General features: G+C 42.4%; 1 pseudogene; it reads left to right on the top strand.

Annotated features, from left to right (window-relative positions):
• The first annotated feature begins 3,374 nt into the window (after positions 1-3,374).
• Positions 3,375-5,326, top strand: LOC101713244 (RNA-binding protein 47 pseudogene; annotated as a pseudogene).
• The last annotated feature ends 545 nt before the right edge of the window (positions 5,327-5,871 follow it).

Raw genomic sequence — 5,871 nt, forward strand, 5'->3', positions numbered from 1 at the left:
AATACCTAAGAAATTGTTACCTCAAAGAAGTTCGCAAGTTTTCTCCTATATTTTCTTCTAGAATTTTTATTTTTAGGCTTCACAACTATCAACCACTTTGAAATAATTTTTGTATATGACATGAAGTAGAAAGTCATATTCATTCTTTTGCTTGTTGGTGTCCAGTTGTCTCAGCACAATTGGAGAGATCATCCTTTCTTTATCATCCCTTTGTTTTGAAAAGTAAAATCAGTTGTTATGTATGTGTGGGTCTATTTCTAGTCTCTGTTCTGTTCCATTTATTTACTTGTGTATCTTTATGCTAACACCATACTGTCTTGATTCATGGATGTTTGTAATTAGTCTTGAAATCAGGTAGTGTTAGTCCTCCAATTTAGTTCTTTTTCAAAATTATTCTTTACTAAGCCCTATATTTCATGATTTCTAGAACTCATTGTACAATTCTTAAAAAAAAAAAACCTGGTGTGACTTCTTATTAGAATTCTGTTGAATCCATAGATAAATTTATGGAATTTATGTCTTAAAATGAATACTTGAACCCATGAACATAGTATATCATTTTTTTAAGCCTTCATTAGCTTTGCTCAACAATAGTTTCTACTTTTTAGCAGAAAGTTTTTCAAATGCTTTGTCAGATTTACTGTATTCTTAAATATTTCATATTTTGCATGCTACTGCAATGTACTCTTATATCTCCAGTTGTTCATTGCTACAATATAGAAATAAAATTAACTTTTGTATATTATACCTATCCTACAAACACATTTACTAATTCTAGTTGCTTTTGTAGATTTGATAAGATTTTCTACATGAATGATTGTATTGCCTATCAATAAAGACAACTCTTCTTTCTGATCTGGATGGCTTTTGTTTCTCTTTCTTATTTTATTGCACTAACTAGATCCTCCAGCAAAATGATGAATAAAAGTAAGAGAAAAAAAAGAAATGCTGAAAGGATATATTCTTCACTTGTTCATGATCTTAAGACAATTTAGTTCTTTTACTTTTAGTATGATGTTAGTTTAGGTGTTTCATAAATACCCTTCATAAAGTTGAAGAACTTTCCTTCTATTTTTAGAGTGCTGAGAGTTTTCACCAAGAAAGGATGATTGATTATGTCAAATCCTATTGAGCTGCTCATATGGCTTTTCTTTTCAGTTTATTAACACAATTATACTCATTAATTTTCAAATGTTAAACTAACCTTGAATTCCTGGGATAAACCAGCATGGATGAATGGGTAGATGGATAGGGGGATGGATGAACAGATGGATGACTAGATAGGTGTGCAGATAGAAGATAGATAGATACATAGGTGATAGATCGGTAGAAAGAGTTGGATTGATTGGTTTGTCATTTTTTTGTTTGATTTTGGTGTCAAGACAATGCTAGGTTTAATGAATGAGTTGAGACGTATTACCACCTTTCCAATTTTTTTGTAAGAGATTTTGTAGAATTAATACTATTTCTTCCTTAAATGTTTCCTAAAATTCATCAGTGAGGGTACCTGGGCTTAGAGTTTCTTTTGTGAGAAGCTGTTAAGCTACAAATCTCTTTAATAAACACTGGGTTACATACGATATTTCTTGTTGAGTGAGCTTTGAGTGTATACTGTTCAAAGAACCTGTCTGGTTCAAGTAAGTTGTTGATTTACTGGCTTAAAGTTATGTATAATCTCTTGTTATCCTTTTGATGCAGGTTTTTAACAGGAAAACATTGCCATTTTAGGCTGGATAACTCTCTTTTGAGGGGACATGTCCTATGCATTGTGGGGTTTGTAATAACACTCCTGAGCTCCTTCCACTATATGGATGTCATAGCAATGATCCCAGATTCAGTTTCCAGACACTGCCAAAAATTCTCTAAAGAAAGCAGCCTCAGTTGAGAACCACTGTTTAAATATCTGCAGAATCTATAGTAATGTCAACTTTCTCATTACTGATACTGACCATTTTTCAGTCTTGAGCTATATCTCTAAAGATTTATAAATTTTATTAATTTCTCAAAGAACCAATCTGGTTTCACTGATTTTCTTTCTTTTCCATGACATTGATTTATTTTTCAATGTCACCGATTAGTACTTCCTTAATGGACTTGACTCTCTTTTCATTTACTCTATGCTTAATTTAATCTACCATTTTAAATTTCCTAGTAAGAAGGTAAGGTTATTGATGTAAAACATTTATTCTTTTTTAATATGAATTTTTAGCTTACTTTCCCACTAAGTACTAATTTAATGATACATCTCACAATTTTGATGTTATGTTTCCATTTTCTTTCTTTCAAACCACTTTCTGATTTATCTTCTTTGATTCAAAAGTTATTTAGCAGTGTGCTGTTTATTCTCAAATATTTGGAAATTTTAAAATTATTTTTCTGTAACTGATTTATTATTTAATTCCATGTGACCAAAGAACATACTTTATCTGATATGAATTCTTTTAAGTTTATTATAATATATTTTATAGCACAGAATATTTTCTATTTTGTTAAATATTCCATTACACTTTTAAGAAAACATACATTCTACTCTTGTTGAGTAGAAGGTTCTATAAAATCAAGTTGGTTTATAGTGTTGCCACATTTTTCTGTATCTTAATTCTGATCATCTACCTGTTTCATAAGTTATCATAAGAGGGATACTGAAATGTCCACTGATGAGTTATAGCACGGATAAACCAAAATTTTCAGAGATAATAGTTAAACAATTATATTCTCACATAGGTAGAAAACCTGGAATGAAAAGATTACTTAAAAAATGTAAAGTTACATATTTGAAGTGAATCAAACTTTTAACTTTCCTTTATTACACACCATATTCCTAGACATTTAATTAGGGATAAAAGAAAAGGTGGCACCTGCTAGGGATGGTGCCACAAATCCTATAATCCTGGCTAGTTGGGAGGCTGTAGCAGGGTGATCCCAAGTCGGGGCCCAGCCTAGGCAACTTAGCGAGACCTTGTCCCCAAATTTAAAATAAGAAAATAAAAAGAGCTGGTGATTTAGTTCAGGGTTAGAGCATCCCTGGGCTCAATCCCTAGTACAATAAAAAATAAAAATGAGAGGCACAAATCAGGGACAAATGAACATTGTCAGTTTTTCAATATGATACTCTATTCAGTCCCCAAATAAAAATCTAAATTTACATTCCTGTGGGCCACTCGGCGCTGCCAGCGGGCTCAGCTCGCCACTGCAATGCAGGAGCTCCTCAGCTCCCGGGTAAACAGAAACCAGCTGTAAAACTGGGTCAGAGCGCATTCAAATGAGCCACTTTGAAGGAGGGGCTCCCAGGCCCCAGGCCCCACTGTGAAGGTCCTGCGGAGGTCAGGGCCGGGCTGCGTGACCGCCTCCCGCACTCGCTCGCCAGGCCCTGCGGGACCCAGCTCGAGGAACAAAGGAGCTAGAAGGACCCCTTGCACCTGGTCACCCAGGAGAGCACACCAATCCCTTGGCTCATTGAAGAGGTTTGGATTTGTTGCAAACGGGACTTCAAAAACTGAACAGAGAAATCCCGAGTGCACTGTCTGAATTTGCCTGTATACTCTTGTTCCGCGTCTGAGAAAGAACCAGACCAACCAAACTGGTGATTTTGGGTGTCCTGCGGCCGTGGATGCCTTTGATATTATGACCGCAGAGGATTCCACCGCAGCCATGAGCAGCAACCCTGCCACCCCGTCCTCGGCCAAGGTGCCTGAGGGTGTGGCAGGAGCTCCCAACGAGGCGGCCCTGGTGGCCCTGATGGAGCGCACGGGCTACAGCATGGTGCAGGAGAATGGGCAGGGCAAATACGGCGGGCCGCCCCCTGGCTGGGAGGGCGCACACCCGCAGGGCGGCTGCGAGGTCTTCGTGGGCACGATCTCGCGCGACGTGTACGAGGACGAGCTGGTGCCGGTGTTCGAGGCCGTGGGCCGCATCTACGAGCTGCGCCTCATGATGGACTTCGACGGCAAGAACCGCGGCTACGCCTTCATCATGTACTGCCACAAGCACAAGGCCAAGCGCGCAGTGCGCGAGATCAACAACTAGGAGATCCGGCCGGGCCGGCTGCTGGGCGTGTGCTGCAGCGTGGACAACTGCCGCCTCTTCATTGGCGGCATCCCCAAATTGAAGAAGCGCGAGGAGATCGCCAAGGTCACTGAGGGCGTGCTGGACGTCATCATGTACGCCAGCGCAGCCGACAAGATGAAGAACCGCGGCTTCGCCTTCGTGGAGTACGAGAGCCACCGCGCCGCGGCCATGGCGCGCCGCAAGCTCATGCCCGGCCGCATCCAGCTGTGGGGCCACCAGATCGCCGTGGACTGGGCCGAGTCCGAGATCGACGTGGATGAGGACGTGATGGAGACCGTGAAGATCCTCTACGTGCACAACCTCATGATCGAGACCACCGAGGACACCATCAAGAAGAGCTTTGGCCAGTTCAACCCCGGGTGCGTGGAGCGCGTCCAGAAGATCCGCGACTACGCCTTTGTGCACTTCACCAGCCGCGAGGACGCCATGCACGCCATGAGCAACCTCAATGGCACTGAGCTGCAGGGTTCGTGCCTCGAGGTCACACTGGCCAAGCCAGTGGACAAGGAGCAGTACTCCCGCTACCAGAAGGCAGCCAAGGGCGGTGGCGTGGCCGAGGTTGTGGCACAGCCGCCCAGCTACGTGTACTCGTGCGACCCCTACACGCTCGCCTACTACGGCTACCCCTACAACTCGCTTATCGGACCCAACAGGGACTACTTCGTGAAAGCAGGCAGCATAAGAGGCCGGGGCCGAGGTGCAGCTGGCAACAGAGCCCCAGGGCCAAGGGGCTCCTACCTCGGGGGATAGTCTGCGGGCTGTGGTATCTATAGCCGATATCACGAAGGGAAAGGAAAGCAGCAAGAGAAAGGATACGAACTTGTGCCAAATTTGGAAATCTCTGCCGTCAACCCAGTTGCCATTAAACCTGGTACAGTGGCCATCCCTGCCTTCGGGCCCCAGTATTCCATGTTTCAGGCAGCCCCGGCCCCTAAAATGATTGAAGATGGTAAAATTCACACCATGGAGCACATGATCAGCCCCATTGCTGTGCAGCCAGACCCAGCCAGCGCTGCTGCCGCCGCAGCAGCTGCCGCCGCCATCATTCCTGCCGTCTCAACGCCACCGCCTTTCCAGGGCCTCCCACTAACTCCAGTGTACACAGTGGCTCCAAACGTGCAGAGAATTCCCATTGCCAGCATCTATGGGGCCAGCTACCTTCCCTTTGCTTACATACCTCAGGCCTTCCCCGCAGCTGCCATCCAGGTCCCCATCCACGACGTCTACCAGACATACTGAGACTGGCGACTGGAGAAAGACAAGCCAAGGGGACGCGGCCAAAGGAACGCTTTACTATTTATGAAGAAAGAAAACGTTGGATTAGCGCACACAGGAAACCAGAAAGTGAAGAATGTTATCGAATACCACACAGAAATCTTTTATATCCTGTGAAGTTTTCCCCTAGTTTTTTAAAGACTTTTCCACTTCACAGGCCTGTGTTCATACATTTCTGTAAGATTTGCAATGGTCCGTGCCTTAATACCATCCTTTTAAAAAATGTGTATGCTGTACTACATTTGTATAGAGGCTTTGGTTTTTTGTTTTAGTTTTTGTTTTTTAAGGATATATTTTCAGTATGAAGGTATTTTCTTAACTTCTGCACTCCAGATATTTCTGTTTTGTAGTATCTTCAATAATATTTCAGCTATATATTAAAAAAGCACACTTGAGCAGCTAGGGAACTATTTTGAAGAATATAGTCAATATTTAAAGATACAAACCGTAGTGCTTTAAAATACTACATGAGATGTTATTTTTAAAGGTGATACTGGAAAGTGCAATTTTAAAATGAGTAACACCTCT

This window comes from Heterocephalus glaber, unplaced genomic scaffold, assembly GCF_053883595.1.
Source record: "Heterocephalus glaber isolate CG9 unplaced genomic scaffold, H.glaber_assembly_v1.0 deba00001461, whole genome shotgun sequence".
Classification (NCBI taxonomy): domain Eukaryota; kingdom Metazoa; phylum Chordata; class Mammalia; order Rodentia; family Bathyergidae; genus Heterocephalus; species Heterocephalus glaber.